This window comes from Macaca nemestrina, chromosome 2, assembly GCF_043159975.1.
Source record: "Macaca nemestrina isolate mMacNem1 chromosome 2, mMacNem.hap1, whole genome shotgun sequence".
NCBI classification, from domain to species: Eukaryota; Metazoa; Chordata; class Mammalia; order Primates; family Cercopithecidae; genus Macaca; species Macaca nemestrina.
The window spans coordinates 102,695,287-102,722,882 of NC_092126.1; the positions used below are offsets into that span (position 1 = coordinate 102,695,287).

At 45.0% G+C, this 27,596-nt stretch overlaps 1 pseudogene; it reads left to right on the top strand.

Moving 5' to 3' along the window:
* Positions 1 to 16,440, top strand: part of LOC105480612 (rho GTPase-activating protein 7-like) — a 31,669-nt pseudogene extending 15,229 nt beyond the window's left edge.
* The last annotated feature ends 11,156 nt before the right edge of the window (positions 16,441 to 27,596 follow it).

Sequence of the window (27,596 nt, forward strand, 5' to 3'; positions counted from 1 at the left end):
TGTTAAATTCTTTAAATACATCTTTGTTATTTAAAAAACAAAACAAAACACTGGGCACTGTGGCTCATGCCTGTAATCCCAACAGTTTGGGAGGCCCATGTGGGAGGATCGCTTGAGGCCAGGAGTTTGAGACCAACCTAGGCAACATAGTAAGACTACTGCTCTCTACAAAAAAATTTAAAAAAGAAAAAGAATATGTAAATGGGGCCAGGCGCGGTGGCTCAAGCCTGTAATCCCAGCACTTTGGGAGGCCGAGAGGGGCTGATCACGAGGTCAGGAGATTGAGGCCATTCTGGCTAACACGGTGAAACCCCGTCTCTACTAAAAAATACAAAAACTAGCTGGGCGAGGTGGTGGGCGCCTGTAGTCCCAGCTACTCGGAAGGCTGAGGCAGGAGAATGGTGTAAACCCGGGAGGCAGAGTTTGCAGTGAGCTGAGATCCGGCCACTGCACTCCAGCCTGGGCGACAGAGCGAGACTCCGTCTCAAAAAAAAAAAAAAAAAAAAAAAAAAAAAAAAAATATATATATATATATATATATATATATATATATATGTATGTATGTATGTAAATGGGACTGGGCACAGTAGCTCATCCCTGTCACCGCAGCACTTTGGGAGGTACAGGTGGGAGGATCACTTGAGGTCAGCAGTTCAGAACCAACCTGGGCAATACAGCAAGACCCCATCTCTACCAAAAAAAAAAAAAATAGCTGGGCATGTTGGCACTTGCCTGTAATCCCAGCTACTAGGGAGGCTGAAGTGGGAGGATCACTTGAGCCCTAGAATTTGAGGCTGCAGTAAGCTGTGATCATGCCACTGTACTCCAGCCTGGACAACAGAGTGAGGGAGACCCTATTTCTAAAAAAAAAAAAAAAAAAAAAGGAAAAAATAAAACCCTTAAAATTAAAATTATAAAGTACAAGGGGAGAATTGACACTACTGGCATATTATGAGCAGCCTCCTGCTCATGCCCTGCTCCCTGCTGGCTGCCAGCCCCGGTGTGTGAATGGCTCCTTTCTGTCTTTGCAGAGTGACGATTCAGACGAGGATGAGCCTTGTGCCATCAGTGGCAAATGGACTTTCCAAAGGGGCAGCAAGAGATGGTCCCGGCTTGAAGAGTTTGATGTCTTTTCTCCAAAACAAGACCCAGTCCCTGGGTCCCCAGACGACTCCCACCCGAAGGACGGCGCCAGCCCCGGAGGCATGCTGATGGACCTTGGCGAGCGCCAGGAGGTGTCTTCCGTCCGCAGCCTCAGCAGCACTGGCAGCCTCCCCAGCCACGCGCCCCCCAGCGAGGATGCTGCCACCCCTTGGACTAACTCCGTCATCAGCGTTTGCTCCTCCAGCAACTTGGCAGGCAGTGCCAAGTTCGGCAGCCTGCCGTCTCCCAAGGAACTGTCCAGCTTCAGCTTCAGCATGAAAGGCCACGAAAAAACTGCCAAGTCCAAGACACGCAGTCTGCTGAAACGGATGGAGAACCTGAAGCTCAAGGGCTCCCACCACAGCAAGCACAAAGCGCCTTCAAAGCTGGGGTTGATCATCAGTGGGCCCATCCTGCAAGAGGGGGTGGATGAGGAGAAGCTGAAGCAGCTCAACTGCGTGGAAATCTCCGCCCTCAACGGCAACGGCGTCAACGGCCCCATGCTACGAAAGAGGAGCGTTTCCAACTCCACGCAGACCAGCAGCAACAGCAGAAGCCAGTCGGAGACCAGCAGCGCGGTCAGCACGCCCAGCCCTGTTACCAGGACCCGGAGCCTCAGTGCCTGCAACAAGCGGGTGGGCGTATACTTAGAGGGCTTCGATCCTTTCAGTCAGTCAACATTTAACAACGTGATGGAGCAGAATTTTAAGAACCGCGAGAGGCCGGGCGCGGTGGCTCAAGCCTGTAATCCCAGCACTTTGGGAGGCCGAGATGGGCGGATCACGAGGTCAGGAGATCGAGACCATCCTGGCTAACATGGTGAAACCCCGTCTCTACTGAAAAATACAAAAAACTAGCCGGGCGCGGTGGCGGGCGCCTGTAGTCCCAGCTGCTCCGGAGGCTGAGGCAGGAGAATGGCGTGAGCCCGGGAGGCGGAGCTTGCAGTGAGCTGAGATCCGGCCACTGCACTCCAGCCTGGGCGGCAGAGCGAGACTCCGTCTCAAAAAAAAAAAAAAAAAAAAAAAAAAAGAACCACGAGAGCTACCCAGAGGACACAGTGTTCTACATCCCTGAAGATCACAAGCCTGGCACTTTCCCCCAAAGCTCTCACCAATGGCAGTTTCTCCCCCTCAGGGAGTAAGGCTCTGTGAACTGGAGGACGGGAAGCTTCCACGGCCCTGGCCACATCAGCTTCAGGAGGGAAAACAGCAGCGACAGCCCCAAGGAACTGGAGGCGCAATTCTTCCAGCTACGTGAGCAGCCGCCTGAGCATCTATGACAACGTGCCGGGCTCCACCCTCTACTCCAGTTCAGGGGACCTGGCAGATCTGGAGGAGGACATCTTCCCCGAGCTGGACGACATCCTCTACCACATGAAGGGGATGCAGCGGATAGTCAATCAGTGGTTGGAGAAGTTTTCTGATGAGGGAGACTCGGACTCAGCCCTGGACTCGGTCTTTCCCTGCCCATCCTTTCCAAAACAGATACACCTGGATGTGGACAACGACCGAACCACACCCAGCGACCTGGACAGCATAGGCAACTCCTTGAATGAACCGGAAGAGCCCTCTGACATCCCCGAAAGGAGGGATTCTGGGGTTGGGGCTTCCCTAACCAGGTCCAGCAGGTAACAATTTTTCTCCTCCCTCCAGATGTGAGGCATGGGGATCAGAAAGAGATTGCCTGTGCTTGTTCTGTGGGAGGAAATGGGATTAAGTCTGGCATTCTTAGCCATGTCCATTCCTAAGGAAGGTGTCAGACCAGGAAGCACCAAAATTCAAAAAAATGGATATGATTGAATGGGTATGGAGTTCTGGTTGGGGAAGATGAAAAAAGTTCTGGAGATGGTTGGTAGAGATGGTCACACAATGAGAATGAACTTGGTGCCACTCAACTGCACACTTAAAAATGGTGAAAACGGTACACTTTATAGTGTGTATATTTTCCCATAATGAGGATTAAAGCATGGAATAGAAATCAAGTCCTCTCAGTTCCTAAGATAAGATGCCAGGAAGCAGCCCGTTGCTAATGTTGCTTCTACCTATTAAAAAGCCTTTGGGCCAGGCACAGTGGCTCACTGTACTCTAATACTTTGGGAGGCCGAGGTGGGAGGATCACTTGAGGCCAAGAGTTTGAGACCAGGCTGGACAACATAGGTAGACTCCATCTCTACAAAAAATTTAAAAATGAGCCAGACATGGTGGCACAGGCCTGCAGTCCTGGCTACTCAGGAGGCTGAGGCAGGAGGATCACTTGAGCCCAGGAATTCAAGGCTGCAGTGAGCTCTGATGGCACCACTGCCTGGGCAACAGAGCAAGAAAAAAATCAAATAAATAAAATCAAATAAAAAGCCTTCACACTCACTTTTCTCTCCATTTCTCTAGCAGGCACCGACTGAGATGGCACAGTTTCCAGAGCTCACATCGGCCGAGCCTCAACTCTGTATCACTACAGATTAACTACCAGTCTGTGGCCCAGATGAACCTGCTGCAGAAATACTCACTCCTGAAGCTAACAGCCCTGCTGAAGAAATATACACCTTCTAACAAGCATGGTTTTAACTGGTAAGAGTTTAAACAATCAGTCAACTGTCCTTGAAAGATATTTTTGGGGCCAGGTGCGGTGGCTCACGCCTGTAATCCCAGCACTTTGGGAGCCTGAGGCGGGCAGATCACGAGGTCAGGATACCGAGACTATCCTGGCTAATACGGTGAAACCCCGTCTCTACTAAAAATGCAAAAACTCAGCCGGGCGTGGTGGTGGGTGCCTGTAGTCTTAGCTACTCGGGAGGCTGAGGCAGGAGAATGGCGTGAACCCGGGAGGCAGAGCTTGCAGTGAGCCAAGATGGCGCCACTGCACTCCAGCCTGGGCAACAGAGCAAGACTCTGTCTCAAAAAAAAAAAAAGAAAGATATTTTTAGTCAGCTCCTTGAGGTTGTCCCCACAGTAAAACTATGACACTAATCACTTTCTCTGCATTTTGTTTTGTTTTGTTTTGTTTCTTGAGACAGGGTCTTGCTCTGTCACCTAGGCTGGAGTGCAGTGCAGTGGTACAGGCTTGGCTCACTGCCGCCTTGACCTCCTGGGCTCAAGCGATTCTTCCATCTCAGGCTCCAGAGTGGCTGGACTCCCGAGTAGGTGGTACTACTGTCGCTCTCCACCACACCTGGCTAGTTTTTTTTGTTTTTTGTTTTTGTTTTGTTTTGTTTTGTTTTCTTCTGTTTTGTAGAGATGCGGTTTCACCATGTTAACTAGGCTGGTCTCGAATTCCTGGGCTCAAGAGATCCACCTGCCTCAGCCTCCCAAGTTGCTGGAATTACAGGTGTGAGCCACCACACCAGCCACTCTCTATATTCTTGAGGCCACATTTGATATTGTTGAAGCCAGTGGAGTCTTAGGAAATTATCAGCGTGGGTTGATTGATTGAGTTTTCAGCTCTCTGAGTGACAGATTGCCAGTTGATGGGGGAGAGAATGCATTACTCTTGCATCACGTGGTATAGGCACCTCCTTCCCAATATTAGGAATAATCCACTATAAGTAAATATATGCACAGTATCAGATCATATTTTTGGACGGAAGAAAAGGAAAACATTAAGATTTAATGAGACCATCTTTGAAATTCTTGATTTACAGTACCTGGTCTTATAACCCTATTCATGCCTTTTTGTAGAAATCATTTTGGGCTGGGTGTGGTGGCTCATGCCTGTAATACCAGCATTTTGGGATTCTGAGGCAGGTGGATCACATGAGGCCAGGAGTTTGAGACCAACCTGGCCAACATGGAGAAACCCCATCTCTACTAAAAATACAAAAATTAGCTGGGCGTGGTGGCACGCAGCTGTAATCCCATCTACTCAGGAAGTTGAGGCATGGGAATCCCTTGAACCCAGGAGGTGGAGGTTGCAGTGAGCCCTGAGATAAGGCTACTGCACTCCATCCTGGGCGACAGAGTAAGACTCTGTCTCAAAAAAAAAAAAAAAAAGAAAAAGAAAAAAGAATCATTTTGGATGCAATGCAAATATTTGTAGCATCATTAAAAAATCTACCTGTGCTAAATAATTCAGGTTACTTTTTTTCTAGCAAAGACTCTCAAACAGTGAATACTTATTTTAAGGAATTCACTACTCTAACATATTATAGACTCAAATGTAGAGATGAAATGCATTGTACAAATTGTTGATAATTACTTTGAAAAATATAGCTCCTTAGTATATGGAATGTGAGGGGTAGACTGTAAGGCTAGATGGGTCATGGATATTACCTAATTTGGATACATCTTAATTTTTCTGCTATCAGTGCAAAGCAGAGAAATGTTTCTAGATTGTTATCTCGGTGCATTTTTCAGTGTCAGCTGGGAATCCTTAAGTCTTTTCAGTAATCTGAGTGTTTATTATCCAGTTGCACAACTACTGTATTTGATAAAAATGGAGAAGCCACCCATTTTATTAGTAGCACACTGTAGCAAACGCAAGTTACTTGAGAAAGTCGGCAAAGTAAGGAAACTGTTCTGTCTTCAGCTCCTCCTCTCCTTAGGACTCATAGTGGGTTTAACTTCAGCATCAAAGCACCTCCTGTTCAAAGGTTGTTTTTATGTGAGCTCTGCTAAATACAGAAGTTGTTTGTTCTGAATGACAGAAATAAGTATTGACCGGTTTATCCTCACATGCTTCAGATTCTCGGTGGGGATCGTAACGTGTTCTTTTCACATTCCGCCATCGGGCTTTTCTCCCCCAACAAAGCGAGTATTATGCACACTTATAGCCGTGATACCAATATATACTTAACTGTATGGAAATACAACCTTAACTCTGCTCTTTCGTTTTACCTTTCCTGGAGCTATAAACAGTAACATGCCATGGCTGCTGGTGAGCATTCAAAAAGCTAAGCGGTCTGTCTTTTCTAGAGTTTCTCTGTGCTTAGAGTAATATTTTCCCTGCTGGCTATTTAAAACTGCATATTTTAGATTCTCATTTTTGAGTTGCCTACCCCCATGCCACCAAACCCTCAAGAATCTGAAAGTCCATAATACTTCTTGAGTTCTGGTCAGCGTTTCCAGTGACTCAAAACTAACTGTAAAAGCCTCACATGATGGGATCTGTGGAGCAGGGAGGAATCCTACACAAGGTTCTTTTCCTGTTTGGCCTTGCCCTTTCGGGTCCTGTTCAGAGAGGTCATTTGGAGAGCTGGAATTTCTGCTTGACAGCCTGAAATGCATGACATGGGTTTCCTGCTGTTGCGTATACTGCTGGGGTGGACCTGGTTTCAGGACACCGGGGAGCCTGGGGTCGGCTCACAAAACCCCCATTGTTCCTTTTCCATCCTCCTTTAGAAACCTAAAAATGTAATGTTCTGCGGGTCATCAGCAGGAGAATTTATTTTGACTTCAGGTCATTCACTGTTGAGCTCTGGAGTTGGCTCCCATTGTGTTAGGCTCTCATTGCTGTTTTCCCATCATGTATTACCTGCATCTTTTGACCCTAAATGCTTTGGATCTCATCAAGAACTCAGAAGTGATTCTTATCCTTTTGTCAAGACAAAAGAGACCTTGTTTTCACAATCTATTGGAAGCACCTAATTAGGGTATTATACGTTGTTTTCTGCTTGTTCCTTCCTATACTGCCATTCTATAAGGAAATCCATCAGCTTCCTTAAGACTGTAGACCCTAGTTCTCCAGGTTCAAGGTGGAAGGACACTCCCAACTGAGGAAATGAGACTAGACCTCACAACTCCAGCTCTTAGAAGATCTAGAACAGCACTGTCCGGGAGAACTGTCTGGATGATAGGAACGTTCTTTATCTGCACAAGCTGATACAGTAGGTACTGTGCACAAAAGGCGAAGGAGCACCTGAAGTGTGGCCAGAGCCAATGGGGCACTGAACTTGTCATTTTAATTTAAATTTAAGTAGCCACCATATTAGCACAGATCTGGAGCCCACAGGGTTTACCTGCAGAAGTGGACAAGTGTAGACAGACAAGCTAACATGTCTCCCCCGACACCACCATCTCTGTGTTCTTTAACAGGGCCGTGCCCAAGTTCATGAAGAGGATCAAGGTTCCAGACTGCAAGGACCGGAGTGTGTTCAGGGTCCCACTGATGGTCAGTGTGCAGCGCACAGGACAGCCGTTGCCTCAGAGCATCCAGCAGGCCATGCGATACCTCCAGAACCATTATTTGGATCAGGTGAGAGTGCTGCCTGTGGGTCCACGCACTCAGGGGAGCTTGGATTACATGCAGCTTCTTCTAGTTGCGTGGTGTGAACACTGCATCCATGTGAATGTACCCCACACTTAGTGTTGCTCTTCCGACAGGTTGGGCTCTTCAGAAAATCGGGGGTCAAGTCCTGGATTCAGGCTCTGCGCCAGATGAATGAAGGTGCCGTAGACTGTGTCAACTATGAAGAACAGTCTGCTTATGACGTGGCAGACATGCTGAAGCAGTATTTTTGAGATCTTCCTAAGCCACTAATGACGAACAAACTCTCAGAAACCTTTCTACAGATCTACCAATGTGAGTGTCCTTTGATCTTGATTGTTGGCATTGGGGAAAAATAGGACCCACTGAAGCTTGTAGCTTCCTTGATAGCATTTTTTTTTTTTTTTTTTTGAGATGGAGTCTGGCTCTGTCACCCAGGCTGGAGTACAGTGCGTGACCTCAGCTCACTGCAACCTCTGCCTCCCAGGTTCAAGCAATTCTCCCACCTCAGCCTCCCAAGTAGCTGGGACTACAGGAGGGTGCCACCACATCTGGCTAATTTTTGTATTTTTAGTAGAGACAGGGTTTCACCATGTGGGCCAGGAAGGTCTCGAACTCCTGACCTCAAGTGATCCTCCCACCTCGGCCTCCCAAAGTGCTAGGATTACAGGTGCGAGCCACCGCACCTGGCCTTGATAGCGTTCTTTTGACAAGAGGGTCTGCATGGTGACCTCTTGGAAACCCACGTCATCACTTTCTTCCTTGCCTCCTTGTTTGTGGAACAGGTTTCTGTATAGTTACTGAATGATGCGAAAATAAATTTCCCAGTCTCTAATGACTGACGCAATTGTACGTTTTTACCAGCAGATCCAAGTTAGGCTTTCATTAGTTTCTAGAACAGTGTTATCTGAGCACTCAGATAAAGATCAGGTACCAGGATCTCTTTCTCTCTCCACCTTGTCTACAGAAATTTCAGTTGCTTCACATCCCTCTTGCCGGGCTGTTGGATTTAAAATTTCACAGGTGTCTGTGTGTTTTATCTTGCTGTAAAATGAATAAATAATCTTTTTATGTTATTCATCTCAGTTGCTGCCAGAAATACTTGGGAAAACAATACCCATGCCCTTCTTACTATGTAAAGCTTAAAGAAAACAGTTGTCTAAATTAATGATCAAGATCAGGATTATGGCTTTTACAGCTTTGTGTTTTTCTTGGCTCGGTGTGGTATTACAGCAATGTAATTTAAAAGCAGCCTCTCTTAGCGCTCAAATTGTCTCTAGGACTGGCACAGTGGACTTTATTTTATAAGAAATGGAGCTGGTCTAGATTATTTCATTAGTTGTTTCATCCTTTCATATTTTATAAAAACACAGGTCACATTTTCCTTGCCAAGGTATTTGTTATGTGTTGTAACCATGGAGCTGTTTAATCAGTTTGTCCTATGGGGCTACATTTGAGTGACTTGATTTTTTCCACCACATGCTCTTTTAAAGAGTTGTCTATTCAAGGAGACCTGAAGATTGGGATCAGCATTTTCTACATGTAGATTGTTTATGGGTTTATTTGCATTTTTATGTATTTGCATATTCATATGCATTTTTATAACAGCCTCTCAAGCATGCTTTCTAAAACTTAAAATATTACTAATTCAATGTATTCTATTTATTAATTAAACTGAACATTTTCAGTTCAATTCAGTTCAGAACTGAATATTTTAGCAGCTTACTTTTCCCATTTCAAGGATGAAGAAATCAGTTAAACTCATGAAAATCTCCAGAGATACTGAACATTTTGTACTCAAGGCTGAGAGGTCTCCGTTCTTACATTCTTGTACATATTTCAGATAAGATTTTTCATCGACACTAAACAAAAGTGTATAGTGTTTTCAATAACTGAGATTGGTAAATTAGGGATTTTTTTTTTCTCATGCTTCGGAAAGAAAAAACTGTTCTGTAAACTAAAAGAACAGGCATCCTCTAGAGCCGAACTCTGAGGTGGATTTAAGAGTGTTTGGGTATCGTGGGTGTTTAAAATTTTTTTCACTCCTTCACGAGGCAGGAAATACTTGAGGGTAGTGATGACAGTGGCAATTCATAACTTTTACCATATTAACCTCTAGTACACTTTCTACAAGTGCTTGTTCAGTACTGGGCTGAGGTATTTGATGCCGATATTTGCTTTGGGACATTTCCTTGCACTATCCATGCAAATTCACCAAGCTGATGGGGAAAGTGCTGGTGTCGTGCAGATGTGCCCAAGGACCAGCGCCTGCAGGCCATCAAGGCTGCCATCATGCTGCTGCCTGACAAGCACCGGGAGGTTCTGTAGACCCTGCTTTATTTCTTGAGCGATGTCACAGCAGCCATAAGAGAAAACCAGATGACCCCAACCAACCTGGCCATGTGCTTAGCGCCTTCCCTCTTCCATCTCAACACCCTGAAGAGAGAATTCCTCTCCCAGGTACGGGCTGCATGACAGGTGCGTACACAGAGGGGGCAGCCTGCATTCTTCTAGGACTCTCTGTATTTGTGGTTTTGTGGGAGTCTTTCTTGAAACAAGGAAGAAAGACCGCTGTATTAGTCCATTCTCACACTGCTAATAAAGACATACCTGAGACTGGTCTATTGGTGTCCATGAGAAAATAGTCTCACTGGACTTAACCCCCACAGACTAAATCCATCCAACTGATCCTTTTCCTCAGCTCTAAAGGAACTTGAAAAGTATTTCTTAGCTAGAGGCCTGGGACCTAGTTATGCTAGTGAAGGTTAGATTGCTTCTGAAAATTGTACAATGTTTAAATGTATGTTTAAATAGTTCTTTTTGAGACAGAGTCTCACTCTGTCACCCAGGCTGGAGTGCATGGCACAATCTCAGCTCACTGCAACCTCTGCCTCCCAAGTTCAAGCCATTTTCCTGCCTCAGCCTCCTGAGTAGCCGGCACTACAGGCATGCGCCACCATGCCTGGCTAATTTTTGTATTTTTAGTAGAGATGGAGTTTCACCATGTTGGCCAGGCTGGTCTTGAGCTCCTGACCTCATGATCCACCTGCCTCAGCCTCCCAAAGTGCTGGGATTATGGCGTAAGCCACCGTGCCCGGCCACATTTAAATAGTTCTTAAAGTTGACTGGGGCAATCCAGCTGCAATGGGATACAGAACTAGAGATGAGTAGAGGAGAGCGATCAAATAAGATGAAGACAAAAGCTCAAGGAAACAATGGACTTAGCCCTCACCTGTGGGAGGGGGCCTGTGTATTCAGGCAGGTAAAGACAGTGACACCGTTTACCCCAACTCCCAGGGACTCCTTTCCCACACTTCTCAGTAGCTGCTCCCCCACCATGCAAACACAGCCCCTACAAGCTGCCCTGGTCCCAATAGTAACCTATTTAATAAAATAGTTTTAATCACCTTGATTTTATCAAAAGCATATCTCTTTAATGTTTTTTGTGTGTTGTTGACAAAACTCTGAGATACTCTGGTAAGCAAAGTAAAAACGTTCTTAATCCACCTAACAATAAACAGGTTCCAGTGAAAATTTTTTTTTCTCTTTTCTTTGGGTTTCCTTGAATAATACTTGGATGAAAAATATATAAATATTTGAACTGTTCCCCTCCTGTATTTCTTCTATCTAGGGTAATACAAAGAAAACAAAGTTTGGGCAAACCAGATCAGAAAGATTTGAATGAAAACCTAGCTGCCACTCAAGGGCTGGCCCATATGATCGCTGAGTGCAAGAAGCTTTTCCAGGAAGGAATTGAGAAGGTTGGCTCCTTTATTAAGGATAATGTGAATAGGTACGAAGTCTTAGGCTTGATACTTGTTCATGTCTTACCTGAAGACCTTTTCCACAGCTGGAGATGGTATAAATAGCCAAGAATGTCTTATTTACATATATTATAATGTATCAGCTAGAGTTAATCATGTTTAATGAAATTGTCCCTTTACTTAGAAAGGAAAAGCAGCCGGGCGCTGTGGCTCACGCCTGTAATTCTAACACTTTGGGAGACTGAGGCGGGTGGATCACATGAGCTCAGGAGTTCAAGACCAACCTAGGCAACATGATGAGACCTCATCTCTACAAAAAAAAATTTTAAAATGAGCCAGGCATGGTGGTGTGCACCTGTAGTCTCAGCTACTTGGGAGGCTGAGATGGGAGGATCACCTGAGCCCAGGGAGGTGGAGGTTGCAATGAGCCAAGATTCTGCCATTGCACTCCAGGCTGGGTAACAGAATGAGACTCTGCCTCAAAAAAAAAAAAAAAAAAGAAAAGAAAAAGGAAAAAAAAAGGCAACAAATTATCTGGAATTGAACTTCTGTATCCACTTCTGAATTTGAGAAACCTGCTTTGATCAATGTAATTCACTTCCCCTACTCTAACTTTCCAAAGAAGACCTTACATGGGAATACAATTTCAGATACATCTATGGAGGTGATCTGTTCATATCCTCATGGTACCACGTGAAGTCAGCATTATAGCCCACCTCTGGCGGAAAGATGCCTGCACTGCTTTAAGGACCAGGCCACTGTTCCTGCCCAGCCTTTTCCACTGATGGGCATTGAGACTGAGTACAGGCAGACTCACTTCCTTTCTGTCTGTCATGTTCCGCACAGGTTCCCAAGGAAATGAGCCGATGTCGTAATTCCTATACTGAACAAGAGCTGAAGCCCCTCACTGTGGAGGCACTCGGGCACCTGGGAAATGATGACTCAGCTGACTACCAACACTTCCTCCAGGACTGTGTGGATGGCCTGTTGAAGAAGTCAAAGAGAAGTTTAAAGACTGGGTCAGCTACTCCACTTCGAAGCAGGCTGAGCTGTCCTATAAGAAGGTAAGGCTTCACCCTGTTGTCAGCTATTTGAGTCCAGGTGTCGAGGCTTGGGTCCATCAGAGATAACATGCTTTTGCCAACTAATCTCTCTGGGGATCTGTAGCCCACACCCTGCCTTGTAGAGCTGGGCACCCGGGTGAGTCAGATGCCCCTGGTGAGAGTGGAAACCGGGCAAAGGAAGAGTAATTTTCATCCTGTGTAACACTTGGGAGAGGATTTCAACTATTTCTAATGAAGTCCTTTGGCTCCACAGATTCACACTAGACTTCCCTAGAGTTTTGCTAATGGCATTGAGCTGTGGAACATCCTATGACACGCTTTGATTTTTCCATAATTTGGTCAGAAACCCTTTGCACTCTTCTCTGTTCTTACTGTTCTCTTGGCCCTTTAATGAGCAGGGATCCTTAGGGGGAAATTAATTCCAGTTAGGACTAGTAAACCTCTTGAGGGCAGAGGCATCTTGTAAGGCTCAGCAGGATAGGTCCGTCGGAGGTATATGTTGATGCCGCCTGTACCGTCTTGAAAATAAATACACAATGGGAGTAGGTTGGGTGGCCTTGCAGGCTTTGGAAATGAGTGCAAATGATTTTTTTTTTTTTTTTTTGAGATGGAGTCTCGCTGTGTTGCCCAGGCTGGAGTGCAGTGGCACCATATTGGCTCACTGCAACCTCTGCCTCCCGGGTTCAAGCGATTCTTCTGCCTCAGCCTCCCAAGTAGCTGGGACTACAGGTGCCTGCCACCATGCCTGGCTAATTTTTGTATTTTTAGTAGAAAAGATGGGGTTTCACCATATTGGCCAGGCTGGTCTGGAACTCCTGACCTTGTGATCTGCCCACCTTGGCCTCCCAAAGTGCTGGGATTATAGGCGTGAGCCACCACGCCCGGCCAGTGACTGATATTTCTTTATTGCATGCACCCTGATACAGGTCCCAGAAAAACAAAACAAATGTCATCTTTTTTTTTTTTTTTTGAGATGGAGTGATTCTTATCACCCAGGCTGGAGTGCATTGGTGTGATCTCGGCTCACTGCAAAATCCACCTCCTAGGTTCAAGTGATTCTCCTTCCTCAGCCTCCTGAGTACTTGGACTTACAGGTGCCTGCCACCACGCCTGGCTAATTTTTGTATTTATAGTAGAGACAGTGTTACACCATGTTGGCCAGGCTGGTCTTGAACTCCTGACCTCAGATGATCCACCTGCCTCAGCCTCCCAAAGTGCTGGGATTACAGAAATGAGCCACAGCACCCAGCCCAAATGTCATAATTTTGACCAGAGTTGACAACAGCTTTTGTTCACTTTCTGGCTTGCTCTTAAAGCCTAGGAATAGCAGCCTATTTAAGTCATAGATTTATTAACCCCCCAATATTTATATATTGATTATATTGTTTATATGATTTATATAATCAATTAACATTGATTATACGTGACTAAAATTGTTAGTTTAACAATTTGACTTCAAAACTAGGTGTGTATGGATTGCCTTGGCACTGAAAAATATATCCTTTTTCCAGGTGAGCGAAGGACCCCCTCTGAGGCTTTGGAGGTCAACCATTGAAGTCCCTACTGTGCCAGAGGAAATCTTAAAGCGCCTACTTAAAGAACAGCACCTCTGGGACATAGACCTGTTGGATTCAAAAGTGATTGAAATTCTGGACATACTGCCAAACTGAAATTTACCAGTATGTCCAAAACAGTATGGCACCTCATCCTGCTCGAGACTACGTTGTTTTAAGGTGAGCACTTCCAAATTGTTTTTTTGTGACAAGGATGACTCCATATATGAACCAAGCCTATATGTCACTGATCTTACAAGATGGTATAATTATTTAAAGTAGAAGCCAGGCATATGATGGCTCACACCTGTAATCTCAGCAGTTTGGGAGGCCAAGACAGGAGGATCCCTTGAGACCAGAAGTTCAAGACCAGCCTGGGCAATATAGCAAGACCCTATCTCCACAAAAAATTTAAAAAAATTAGCTAGATGTCGTGGTGCATGCCTGTAGTCCTAGCTACTCGGGAGGCTGAGGCAGGAGGATCCCTTAAGCCAGGAATTTGAGGCTGCAGTGAGCTGTGAATATGCCACTGTACCACAGCCTGGGCAACAGAGCAAGACCTTGTTTCTAAATAAACAAAACAAAACATATGCCTCCAGAAAAGTAGTGAACACCTTCAAATATGGAAAACAGATCTACATTTATTCTAGCAATGTGTTCCTCACTGAGAATGGTTTGAACTCCTTGGTAACTGAGCTCAGAAAGAGAGGTGCCTTCCAATGAATATGCTCATTGGTAGCAGATTTTTGCCTCTTTTAGGATAGATTTTCTTGTCAGAAACAGCTAGTGAATGAATAAGCCAGGAAATAACATTTGAATCCCAAGAGAGATGTGATTAAGGCTGATTTATGTGTAATTCATAAATTCTCTCGAGATATTACTGAAAGAAGAATTCCAAAAATCTTTGAGGAAATGTCACGTGGGAAGTCCAGACCTTTTCAAACAGCCAGTGCTCCTTTAGGTGTCTGTGTTCCAAGACATTTGTGAAATAGAAAAAATGGTTTTAAGCTGCACTTCAGATTGACTCTTTTTTCAGAGGAGACTGTCTGAGCACATAAACCCTCTGTAACAGCGGCTCTGTGCAGAGTTCCTCATTCAGGAGTCTTTGTATCGTGTCTTTGTGCATATAATGCTGCTCTAACAGAATGTCACAGACCGGGCAATTGATAATGAACAGATATTTATTTGGCTCATGGTTTTAAAGGCTGAGAAGTCCAAGATCAAGGAGTTGCATCTGGTTGTTTATTTGTTTGTTTGATTTGGGGACATGGTTTCATTCTGTCACCCATGCTAGCGTACAGTGGCACGCTCATGGCTCACTGAAGCCTTCACTTCCCAGGCTCAAGCAATCCTCCCCCCTCAGCCTCCCAAGTAGTTGGGACTACAGGCATGTGCCACCACACCTGGCTAACTTTTTGATTGTTTCTGGTAGAGACATGGTTTCACCATATTGTCCAGGCTGGTCTCAAACTCCTGGGCTCAAGCGATCCTCCTAACTCAGCCTCCCTAAGTGCCGGGATTACAGGCATGAACCACCATGCCCAGCCTAGTGAGGGTCTTCTTAGTGCGTCATCCCATAGTGGAAGGGCAAAGAGAGGGCAAGGGAGAGCAAAAGAGCAAATGTGCAGCTTTAAGCCATTTTTATTTATATATTTATTTATTTATTTTGAGATAGAGGGTCTCACTTTGTTGCCCAAGTTTGAGTACAGTGGCATGATTACAGCTTAAGCAATCCTACCACCTCAGACCCCTGAGTAGCTGGGATTACAGGGGCACACCACCATGCCCAGCTAATATTTTTTATTTTTAGTAGAGATGAGGTCTCACTATGTTGCCCAGGCTGGTCTTGAACTCCTGAGCTCAATCAGTCCTCCCTCCCCAGCTTCCCAAAGTGCTGGGATTAAAGGCGTGAGCCACGGAACCCAGCCTCAAGCTCTTATAATTGGCATTAATCCAGCTCCCATTAGGCCCCACCTCCCAACACTGTTGTGTTAGGTATTCAGTCTCCAGCACATGATTTTTGGGGAACACATGTACACCATAGCAAGTAGTTTAGAGGATGCCATTTACCTAGACCTGGGTCATACAGCACGGCCAATGAACCTGACCCCTCACCCCATTGCAAATAGTGAAGAGTGAAGCACGATTTTAAACTTGGCTTCTATGAAATTGCATTCCGCTTCTGGTTTTGTCTCTACGGAACCTGGAGGACTAATTTACCCAGAGTAGCCTGTGCCCTTTTACTAACCTCTGTGGATCACAATCGGGCTCCTGTGGTGGTTGTGAGGGTTAATGTACTCTTGTTCAGGTATTTGATTGAACCCTGTGGGCCAGGAAAATCCAAACTCACCTAAATGTGCAGAGCTGACTTAAGGTATGTTCTGATTCTGATTTTTTTAATATGGTAAGGGTCATGAAGGAAATTCAGACTTTTTGTCTAATGCAAAGAATGCCTTAAATGAACGCATCATTGTTTCCTGGTGACTTCATGAAGAGTGGTGTTTATAAAGTAGCGTTTCATGTTTGTTTGTCTTCCAGCGACCACTTCCTAATTTGGATCCCTTAGAAAATGTAGTTCTAAAGCAAAGCAAATATGGTAGCTCGGCTGTGAATTCAAAGCCACAGGAAATGGTAGATTTTATGCATTTGAACTAGCAAACAGACGTTTCTCATTTTATTTCCATGCTTTCTAACTTAAATGATGCATCTGCTTTTCTTTCTTTTCTCTGAAAAGTGCACTTCAGCCTGGGCAACAAGTAAGACCCCATCTCAAAAAAAAGAAAAGAAAAAGAAGAAAGAAAGAGAGTGGAGATGAGGGGAAGGAAGGAAGGAAGGGAGGGAAGACAGAAGAAAGAAGAAAGAGAGAGAGAGAGAAAGAAAGAAAGAGAAAGAGAGAAAGAAAGGAAAAAGAGAAAGAGAAAGAAAATAAAAGGAATGAACAGAAATACAGTAAATATTTGTAAAAACCTAACTGGCCATATTTCAGGTCAGATGACATCAACTCAACATTCTGCCTGCCACAAGACTAAAATGGCATCTCCACCACCTATGACCAGCCCCCACATTTCTCAAGCCAGAGTTGGATAACCTCTTTTGTTTGCTGCTAGGGAATCTACACATCTCCAGACTAGAGATAAAGATGCAGCTGATCCAAAAAGAATGCCTAATAATTCAGACTATTCTTGGCTCACTGCAACTCTCACAGACATTGCTGTTTCAGCAACCACAGCTGTCATTTTGTGGTCTGTTCCTGTCTGTTCCTGTCATTTTGTGTGTCTGTTCCCCTGTCTCTGGTATCATGGCTTCTTTTCATCTTGGTAAGACTGGCCATTCAACAGCAGCATTCAGAGCCCAGAGTCAGCTTTGATGGAAGGAGTTCCTGATCCAGGTTCGGTAAGAGAGGTCTGTACCCGACAGTCAGCAGTAACAATTCTGAGACAAAGACACATCTTCCGTAGTGGTTTCTAGACTTTCGCCTCCAAAGGATCTTTGTTATATTCCTTAACCTGCTCCACCTTTTCCACAGTTTTCAAATATTTCTCATATTACACAGTATAATTGTTCGAGGAAGTAATGTATTCATTTTCTTATTTTCAGTGTGTACACGTATTATTTATAACTGTTAAGGCTAGAAGCCTCTCAGAAAGAAATGTGAAATAACTTCTATTGGCACACAATTTAAGTGTTCTCCGTGAAAAGCAGTTTTCTAAGGCTTTTAAAACTGAAGGCTGTGGGATCTTAAAATCAAAACAATTGAATTAATGGATGTAGTAGGATTGTTACCGAAGCTGGGAAGGGGAGTGGGGAAAAGTGTATATGGTTAACGGGTCCAAAAACAAAATAGTTAGAAGGAATGAATAAGACCTACTATTTGATAGCACAACAGGGTGACTATAATCAATAATAACATAACTTTGCATTTTAAAATAACCTAAAGAGTGTAATTGGATTGTCTGCAACACAAAGGATAAATGCTTGAGGGGATGGACACCCCATTCGCTATGATGTGATTATTTTACATTGCATGCCTGCCTCAAAGCATCTCCTGTATTCCGTAACTATATACACCTACTATGTACTCACAAAAATTAAAAATTAAAAACTTTGTTTTTTTAAATCTCAAGACTGTCCAAGGCCATTCACTTCAACAATCCCAAGTCTGCAGCACAGGGACAGTTCCTGGCTCTCTCAAGCACTCAGCACAGGAGGTGATTAACCAAGGAAATGGGGGATTTAACATCTGTCCCAGAGAAAACAGTTTTCCTTACTTCCGGGGCCAGCAGATAGGATGTATTTTTTTTTCAATAACAAAGATAAGCAGAGCTCTATTTTGTTGCAGTGTTTCAAAACGTTAGCATATAAATAGATCATTAATATCATTCCAAGAAAGCAGGAAATTCTAAGTCACACAGTCTGTAACGATTATTAAAGAAAGAAGAAAATGCTGAACTATCTCAAAGAGCTAGAGAATATTTCACCCCAAGTTGCAGAATACTGAAAATAGAATACGTTTCTGAGCGACCTGATGGAAAGGAAAGAAGATACTAAAATTCTGGAAGAAAGCAGATTTGGCTGGTAAGGCAGGATGAGGGTAAAGCTCTTGATTTGGTGGGGATTTTGGGTTGCTTTTTGTTTTGTTTTAGCCAACCTAATCCCACAAACATTCTTGGATCAGATTAATATTTGCCACCACGGGCATATCCCATAACCCAGTGGCCTTCTACTCTGAGAGATCCCTTTTGCATGAATGACTTCAGTGGCTCATTCAGCCTAAGGTCAAGCTGCCTTTCAGAGGACCGGTGGGCATTTAAATTTCAGAACTGCATTTTTTGGTGATTTTTGAACAGAGCCATTTCATGACATAGGAGACCTAATAAGAAAACCATTTCAGGCCGGGCGCGGTGGCTCAAGCCTGTAATCCCAGCACTTTGGGAGGCCGAGACGGGCGGATCACGAGGTCAGGAGATCGAGACCATCCTGGCGAACACCGTGAAACCCCGTCTCTACTAAAAAATACAAAAAACTAGCCGGGCGAGGTGGCGGGCGCCTGTAGTCCCAGCTACTCGGGAGGCTGAGGCAGGAGAATGGCGTAAACCTGGGAGGCGGAGCTTGCAGTGAGCTGAGATCCGGCCACTGCACTCCAGCCCGGGCTACAGAGCGAGACTCCGTCTCAAAAAAAAAAAAAAAAAAAAAAAAAAGAAAACCATTTCAAAGGCTAACTCCTTTGTTTACTTTCATTCACTTCCTAGTTTCCTCTGATTCTAAACCTATTTAATCCCAAGAAAAGAACAAATAGAGATAAAATCAGGAAATATAAAAAACAGCATCCTCCAAATAAAACAAAACTCTCATTTAAGCAAAAAAAAAAAGAACCAGTTCAGTCCCGGAAGGAAGCAAACAAAAGAAGGACCAGGATAAGGTTTCTTATTCTTTCTCTTTCTTTTTCTTTTTTCTTTTTTCTTTTTTTTTTTGACGGGTTTTGCTATGTTGGCCAGGCTGATCTTGAACTCTTGAGCTCAAAGAGATCCACCCACCTCGGCCTCTCAAAGTGTTGGGATTACAGGCGTGAGCCACAGTGCACCGCCTGGGGCAAGGTTTCTCATGATCAAAATAGACTCGCAAAAATTCCTAAGTCTACATCACACCTCTGCGCTTGAAGACACCAAAAGAGCCAGGCAGACTCCCTTTCTTAGGCTGCCTGAGAGAATACGATTTATTTCAATTTTCACACTGACTCTAGGCCTTCTTTTCTCATCTTCTTGGTATTCAGACTTTCATTATCTGGCCAATGTTTCTTCACACAAATGCCTTCTTTCTCTCCGTGACTTTTTCTCTCTTGCTTCCTTCAAGCCAACTTTAGGACTCCAGGGCCCTCCTGGGGCCTCAAATGGTCCCTGCTCCCTGTGTCTTCCCTCAGTCCCTTCCCTGTTTTTCTCTCTTCATCTTTCACACCTCCATATACCTTCCCTTCCTATCCCTGGATCTCTCAAGACCAAAAAAAAAAAAAAAAAAAAAATTTTCATTTCAGTGGAACACAGTGGCTCACGCTTTTAATCCCATCACTCTAGGAGGCTGAGGCCAAGGCTGGCAAATCACCTGAGGTCAGGAGCTCAACACCAGCCTGGCCAACATGGTGAAACCCCGTCTCTACTAAAGGTACAAAAATTAGCCAGGCGTGGTGGCACATGCCTGTAATCCCAGCTGCTCAGGAGGCCAAGTCACGAAAATCACTTGAACCTGGGAGGCAGAGGTTGCAGTGAGCCAAGATTGTGCCACTGCACTCCAGCCTGGGAGCCAAAACAAAGACTCTGTCTCAAAAAAAGAAAAAAATATTTTTAGTTTCTTATAGTTTCTTAGGCTCCCATTAATTTGCAAGTAAGAAAAATTACCTTATGTTTCTATTAATTTAAAAGTATTCATAATCCCAGCACTGTGGGAGGCCAGGGTGGTTGGATCAGTTGAGCTCAGGAGTTCAAGACCAGCCTGGATAAAGATGGTGCAACCTCATCTCTACTAAAAATATAAAAATTAGCCAGGCTTGGTGGTGAGTACCTGTAGTCCCAGCTACTCGGGAGGCTGAGGCACGAGAATCGCTTGAACCTGGAAGGTGGAGGTTGCAGGGAGCCGAGATTATACCACTGCACTCCAGCCTGGGCAACAGAGTGAGACTCATCTCAAAGTAAATAAATATACAAATAAATAAAAGTACTCAGACTATCTCTGCTAGATAGGCTAAGGAATTATTTATCTTTTGTTCCCTTTGAAAAGGGAGAACTGGCAGGGTGCAATGTTTCATGTCTGTAATCCTAGTGCTTTTGGAGGCTGAGACAGGAGGATTGCTTGAGAAGAGGAGCTGGAGACCACCCTGGGCAACACAGTGAGATCCCTTCTCTACAAAATATTTTTTAAAAGTTAGACAGGAGTGGTGGCATGCAGCTGTAATCCCAGCGACTCAGGAGGCTGAGGCAGGAGGATCACTTGAACCCAGGAGTTTAAGGCTGTACTGAGCTATGACTGCATCACTGCATTTCAGCCTGGGCAACAGAGCAAGATCCCATCTTTTAAGAAATGAAAATAAGGCCGGGCGTGGTGGCTCAAGCCTGTAATCCCAGCACTTTGGGAGGCCGAGATGGGCGGATCACGGGGTCAGGAGATCGAGACCATCCTGGCTAACACCGTGAAACCCCGTCTCTACTAAAAATACAAAAAACTAGCCGGGCGAGGTGGCGGGCGCCTGTAGTCCCAGCTACTCCGGAGGCTGAGGCAGGAGAATGGCGTAAACCCGGGAGGCGGAGCTTGCAGTGAGCTGAGATCCGGCCACTGCACTCCAGCCCGGGCTACAGAGCAAGACTCCGTCTCAAAAAAAAAAAAAAAGAAATGAAAATAAAATAAAACAAAAGTATTCAGACTATCTCTGCTAGATAGGCTGAGAAATTCGTTATCCTTTGCCCCCTTTAGGAAGAGAGAGCTGTATGAAGTCGTTACAGAGGGAATACGGCAGGAGGCAGTTGAGTGATATGTAGAGAGCCAATGGGCCTCAATAAATTAGACAGATGAAGACACAGCTACAGGGTGGTGGTTACAGAAAGTAGATTTGAGCAATATTTTCTTTATTATTATTATTATAATTATTATACTTTAAGTTCTAGGGTACATGTGTACAACGTGCAGGTTTGTTACATATGTATACATGTGCCATGTTGGTGTGCTGCACCCATTAACTCGTCATTTACATGAAGTAGATCTCCTAATGCTATCCCTCCCCCCAACCCCCTCCCCACAATAGGCCCCGGTGTGTGATGTTCCCCTTCCTGTGTCCAAGTGATCTCACTTGAGCAACATTTTCTTAAGTTCAGGAGCTCATATGCAGAATTTTGGAGACAAAGGACATTTGCCAGTGGAGAGGGAAATAGCAAAGGTGCCATGAGGAAAGAAATACGCAGAGTATCAAAGTCAGGAACGTGCCTTCCTTTGGAACAGCAGGGAAAGACAGGGTAAAAAAAGCTCTTCCTATGCAAGAGACTTCGGAGTCATGGAATCAGAGAATGTTGACTTGGATGGCACTTTCAAGATGGCCAACTCTAAGCATCTAATTTTCTAGAAGTAGAAGCAGGCTCAGAGAGGCTGAGATTTTATTTATTTTTGTTATTTTGTTTTATTGTTTTTAGAGATGAGATCTGGCTATGCTGTCCAGGCTAGAATGTAGTGGTTGTTCACAGGCACAATCACAACACACTGCAGCCTAGAGCTCTTAGCCTGAAGCAATCCTCCCACCACAGCCTTCAGAGTAGCTGAGAGTACAGGCAGGAGCCACCATACTGCCTTGCCCAAAGAATTTTTTGTTTTGTTTTGTTTTTTTGAGATGAAGTCTTGCTCTCTTGCCCAGGCTGGAATGCAGTGGCACAATCCCAGCTCACTGCAACCTCCGGCCACCGGGTTCAAGCAATTCTCCTGCCTCAGCCTCCTGAGTAGCTGGGATTACAGACAGGTGCCACATTGCCCGGCTAATTTTTGTATTTTTAGTAGAGACGGGGTTTCACCATGTTAGCCAGGCTGGTCTCGAACTCCTGACCTCAGGTGATCCGCCCACCTCAGCCTCCCAAAGTGCTGGGATTACAGGTGTGAAACACCGCACCCAGACACCTTGCCTGAAGGTTTTAAATGACAGCAATAAATGGGTTAGAAGTCAGGTTTGGATGACAGCAGTTATTCTGGAGGAACTTTAGGTTGGTTCCCCACTGCCCAGCAACATAGTAGATAAGCACTTCTGTTGTAGTCATTTCTTTCAGGGTTTACCTCCACCAAGGTGCCCTGGTCTGACTTTCATTGGAAACCCAGATTCTCCTAGGGCAGGGCCCTAGTTCCTACCAGCCATCGATGTGTCCTCTCTCTCTACTTTTACTCCCCTAAAGCTATGACTATCTACTGGGATGCATGAATAACGTTCATTTAAGCAGGTAGGTCTGCACAATTCTAATTTTTCCATGTATTATCTTATTTAACCCTCACCACAAAAGAAACAATGAGATTGGAAGTCATATTACTCTGTGTTACAGATGGAGAAAGCAAAGTACAGCTAGGCTAAGTTCTCCAGGGTTCCCTGTGAAATTAATCACATAAAGACTTAGGAACAGCCCCTGGCACACGCTAAGGCCCAGTATCTGTTAGATATTATCTTTATTGTTTTACTAGAGACCATGTCATGTAGCAGGTAGGAGCGTGGACTCTGAAGCCAGATTCTCTGGGGTCAAACCACCATTTATACTAGCTGCGTGCTCTCGAGGAAATAGAGGTAATAACAGTAAATAAATTAGTACTCACTCAGGCGCGGTGGCTCATGCCTCTAATCCCAGCACTTTGGGAGGCCAAGGTGGGTGGATCACGAGGTCAAGAGATTGAGACCATCTTGGCCAACATGGTGAAACCCTGTCTGTACTTAAAATACAAACAATTAGCTGGGTGTGGTGGTGGGCGCCTGTAGTCCCAGCTACTCCAGAGGCTGAGAATCATTTGAATCCGGGAGGCAGAGATTGCCGTGAGCCAAGATTGCACTACTGCACTCCAGCCTGGCAACAGAGTGAGACTCCATCTCAAAAAAAAAAAAAAAAAAGGAAATTAGTACTCTAACACATAATGATCGCTATGTATTTTTATTTCTAAATGTGTTTCTTATTCTTTCTTAGTTTAAGCACATGCCTAAAACAAACTATACACACCCATAAGATTCATACGAACCAAGATTATTACCAGTCAAGCTTGCGCGGCTCTCCCTGTGGGTGAGGTGGGAAAGGCCCGACAGCTTCCTCTCCTTATGGAGTCTCTGGAATTTAGCAGCACTGGATTTCTAGATTTTTTTTACTGAGTTAGTCATTCAACAAACGAGTAGCCGCTATGAACCAACAGAGGAAAGCCACAGAAATGTAAGTCAACCCTCCCGACTTGGAGGTGCTGATAGTCTTTCCAAGGAGACAGAGAGAGAAATAATTTCAATGCCATGTGTTTTAGTGGAGACTCTACCCAGTGGCCCAGCAAAAGAGAGGACACCTAAACTAGGTGTTGAAGGATGATGGAGGAAGGGGCAGGAGGCAATTCAAGCAGGCGCAAGCTGGGGGCATAGGTAGCCTGAAGGAGTCTAGGCTGGCAACAAAGCAGGGAGGGTCCTGCGTGGCTGGAGGAGGCAGTTCTGGAGGCTCAGCAGGAGAAGCGCCTGCAGAAGTAGGCAGGGGAGATGGGAAGATTGAGAGGAGCCTTGCATACCATTCTAAAGAATTTGATTGTCATGGGTCAGGCAAACGGGAAGCTTTGAGAAGCTTTGAAGGAGGGAAGCATAGAGTTAGAACTGTATTATGAACCCATGATGATTAAAAATTTTAAAATTAAACTGCAAAGAGGGCGGGTGCAGTGGCTCGCTCCTGTAGTCCCAGCATTGTGGGAGGCCTGGGCAGGAGGATTACCTGAGGTCAGGAGTTCAAGACCAGCCTGGCCAACATAGTGAAACCCCGTCTCTACTAAAATACAAAAATTAGCTGGGTGTGGTGGTGCACACCTGGAATCCCAGCTACTCAAGAGGCTGAGGCAGGAAAGTCGCTTGAACTTGGGAGGCGGAGGTTGCAATGAGCCAAGGTGGCGCCACTACACTCCAGCCTGGGCAACAGAGCTAGACTCCATCTCAAAAAACAGACAGACAAACAAATGAACAAACAACAAAAAAACTGCAATGAAAAAAAGTCAAACAAAAAAATTCAAGTTAAAATGAGGTCACACTGGATGGGGTAGGCTCTAAACCCAATCACTGGTCTCCATCTAAGAAGCGACACAGATGCATGGAGTCATAGGCACATGGAGAAGTCTATGTGATGAGGAAGCAGAGATTGGAAGGATGCGTCTGCAAACCAAGGAGCGCCCACAATTGCCAGCAACGACCAGCAGCTACAAGAGCAAGGAAGGATTCTCCCAGAGCCTTTGGAGGGAGTATGCTCAGGTGGCATCTCTTTTATTGAGATGAGGTCTTGCTATGGCTCTGTCGTCCAGGCTCAGGGCAGTGGTGCAGTCTTGGTTCGCTGCAACCTCCGCCTCCTGGGTTCAAACCATTCTCTTGCCTCAGCTTCCCAAATAGCTGGGATTACAGGTGACCATCACCACGCCTGGCTAATTTTTGTATTTTTAGTAGAGACGGGATTTTGCCATGTTGGCCAGGTTGGTCTCCAACTCCTCACCTCAAGTGATCCGCCTGCCTTGGCCTCCCAAACTGCTGGGATTACAGGTGTGAACCACTGAGGCCGGGTGCAATGGCTCACTCCTGTAATCCCAGCACTTTGGTAGGCCACAGCCCAGCCCCAGGTGACATCTTAATTTTGGACTCTAGCCTCTAGACTGTGAGAATAAATTGTTATTGTTTTAAGCCCAACCACAAAGAAGTGGATCTGAGTTTTTAAAAGAAAATTCTGGCCAAGTTACACTTGTAATCCCAGAGCTGTGGATGGCTGAGGCATGCAGATTCTTTGAGGCCAGGAGTTCAAGATCCGGATAGGTAATCTAGTGAGACCCTATCTCTACAAAAAAAAAAATAAAGAAAATTAGCAAGGAATGATGGCACACACCTATAAGTCCCAGCTGCTCCAGCTACTCAGGAGGCTGAGGTAGGAAGTAGTTTGATCATGCCATTGCACTCCAGCCTGGGCAGCAGATTAAGATCCTGCCTGTAAAAAAATAAAGAAAATAAAAATAAAAGAAAAGCCTGCAAGGAGTGTGGAGGCTGGATTCATTGGAAAGGATTTAGGCAAAGACAGCCTTACCTAATACCCACAAAAGATGGTAAGTGCCCAAACTGAGAGAGTGCTGTGGGGAAGAAACAGCAGGAGGTGAGGAACAGAGAGAATGAGGAGGGAGAATCCCTGGCGTGTAGCAGCAGCCCTTTTACAATGAGAGATGGGAGATAAGCATTGTACTCCAGATCATAGCTGAACCCCCCATGTGAAAGGGTATGCTGCTGTCTGAGATAAGCAGTGCAGGAGGAGAAACAGGTTTGAGATGAAGGAAAAGGGTGGTGAGTTAAAGTGGGAGTCTACTGAGGCTTCTGCAGGAGGTCTAAGTGGAGTTCTGACCCAGGCCATGGAAACAGGGGACAGGAGTTCCTGGGAGCAGATGCCTGGCCAAGGCAAGGGTTTGGAAGAGTAAAGGGTAGCTGAAGCCCTGGATGATGCGGAGATGTTCTGGTCTAGGGTGAGAAGAGAGAGGTCGCTACCAGGCTGCCTGGGATCAGAGTGCTAGCTACCTGCCTGGAAGTCACCTCATAAAAGATTCCAGGGTCACAAGACAGGGACATGAGTTTCTTGGTAATTATCAGGAACCTAAGTTTGCTTGTTTTTCTCTTAGCTTGATGTTTTAGGTTCCTGAATTCCCTAGCTTATTGGAGACAATGAATGCCATTTGGATCTGTTCCATGAAGAAGCTGGAGGCGTCGTGGAGAAGTGGAATGGCTCATGCTTGTAATGCCAGCACTTTGGGAGGCCAAGGCCGGAGGATTGCTTGAGTCCAGGAGTTTATGACCAGCCGGGGCAACAGAGCAAGACCTTATCTCTATAGAAAATTTAAAAATCAACAGGGTATGGTGGTGCATGCCTGTAGCCCCAGCTACTTGGAAGGCTGAGGTGGGAGGGTCACTTGAGTCCAGGAGTTTGAGCCTGTGGTGAGCTGTGATCACGCTATTGAACTCCAGCCTAGACAACAAAGGGAAACTCTGTCTTCAAAAAAGAAAAGAAAAAGAAAACAAGAGAACAGAGAATGACTGGTGTCAACCAAATAACTTAATTAAATGGAGTAAGTGTTCTCGCTCATGAATAAAAAGTCACACATTATCCTAGGCTGTCTAATATTCAGGCACAGTCCCTGATAAGTGAAGTTAGAGTTGACCAGCGTGAAAGAGCTGGTTGCTTTCTTTAGTATCTTTAAAATATCAAAAACAAAAACAAGAAAGACAAGAGCAGGCTTGTGCAAATCTTGTCCTAGCACAAAAGGGCTGCCTGCAGTAATTAGAACATTTTGTTGATTTCATAAGGCACCGCATTCTCCTTTGGGTATCCTATAATAGTCAAAAGCTTTGATTGGCAGTTATATGTGTTCTTTATAAACTCTGAGAAAGCAAATTAGGTTGGTTTAGTCAATGCACTTTAATTGACAGACATCAATTTTCAAAACCTGAAGTTTCTAGAGATTAAAATATAAAACAAAATTAAATGTTATCCAGAGAGGTGACAAGTTTGGGACCCCACAACAAGAGCTCAGCCCTGACTCACTGTCCTTGTGAGTGAGTGCGGCATCACCAGAAGCCCCACCAGCATCCTCTGTGGTGAGGAAGAGTCCTGCCAGCTGAAACTTCCAAACACTTCTGTCAAAGAGGTGAGTGGAAAAATTTAAACCTCCCTAGCTAATTCCAAGGGACTCTTCAAGTGATGGGTCCTCTAAGAAACCCCCCAGGGTAGGGACTAAGTGTCCTTCCTCTGGGCTCGCTCTGTTATTTTTTCTGCATTATTTTTTATTGTCTGGGTCTGTCTTTTGTTTTGTGTTACTTTGTTTTGGTTTGGGTCTGGGTCTGCTCCTAGACAATAGCCTCTTTGAAGGCAAACATCGCCTTCTTCCTCTCTCTGTCCCCAACACCTAGCATAGTACTTGGCATGTTTCCAGGGCTCCAAAATCATATGGACCAGAAGACAATCTGCTTTACAATCAGACGTGCCTCTGAAGACAGAGGATGAAGAGAAAGCAGTGGGGAAGGAGGGCCACCTCATGGTCTGAGGCAACTTGAATAAGGAAACCTCTTTCCTGCCTTGAAGGACCATCCTGCAGCACCCAGCAAACACAGACACCTACTGCCTTCA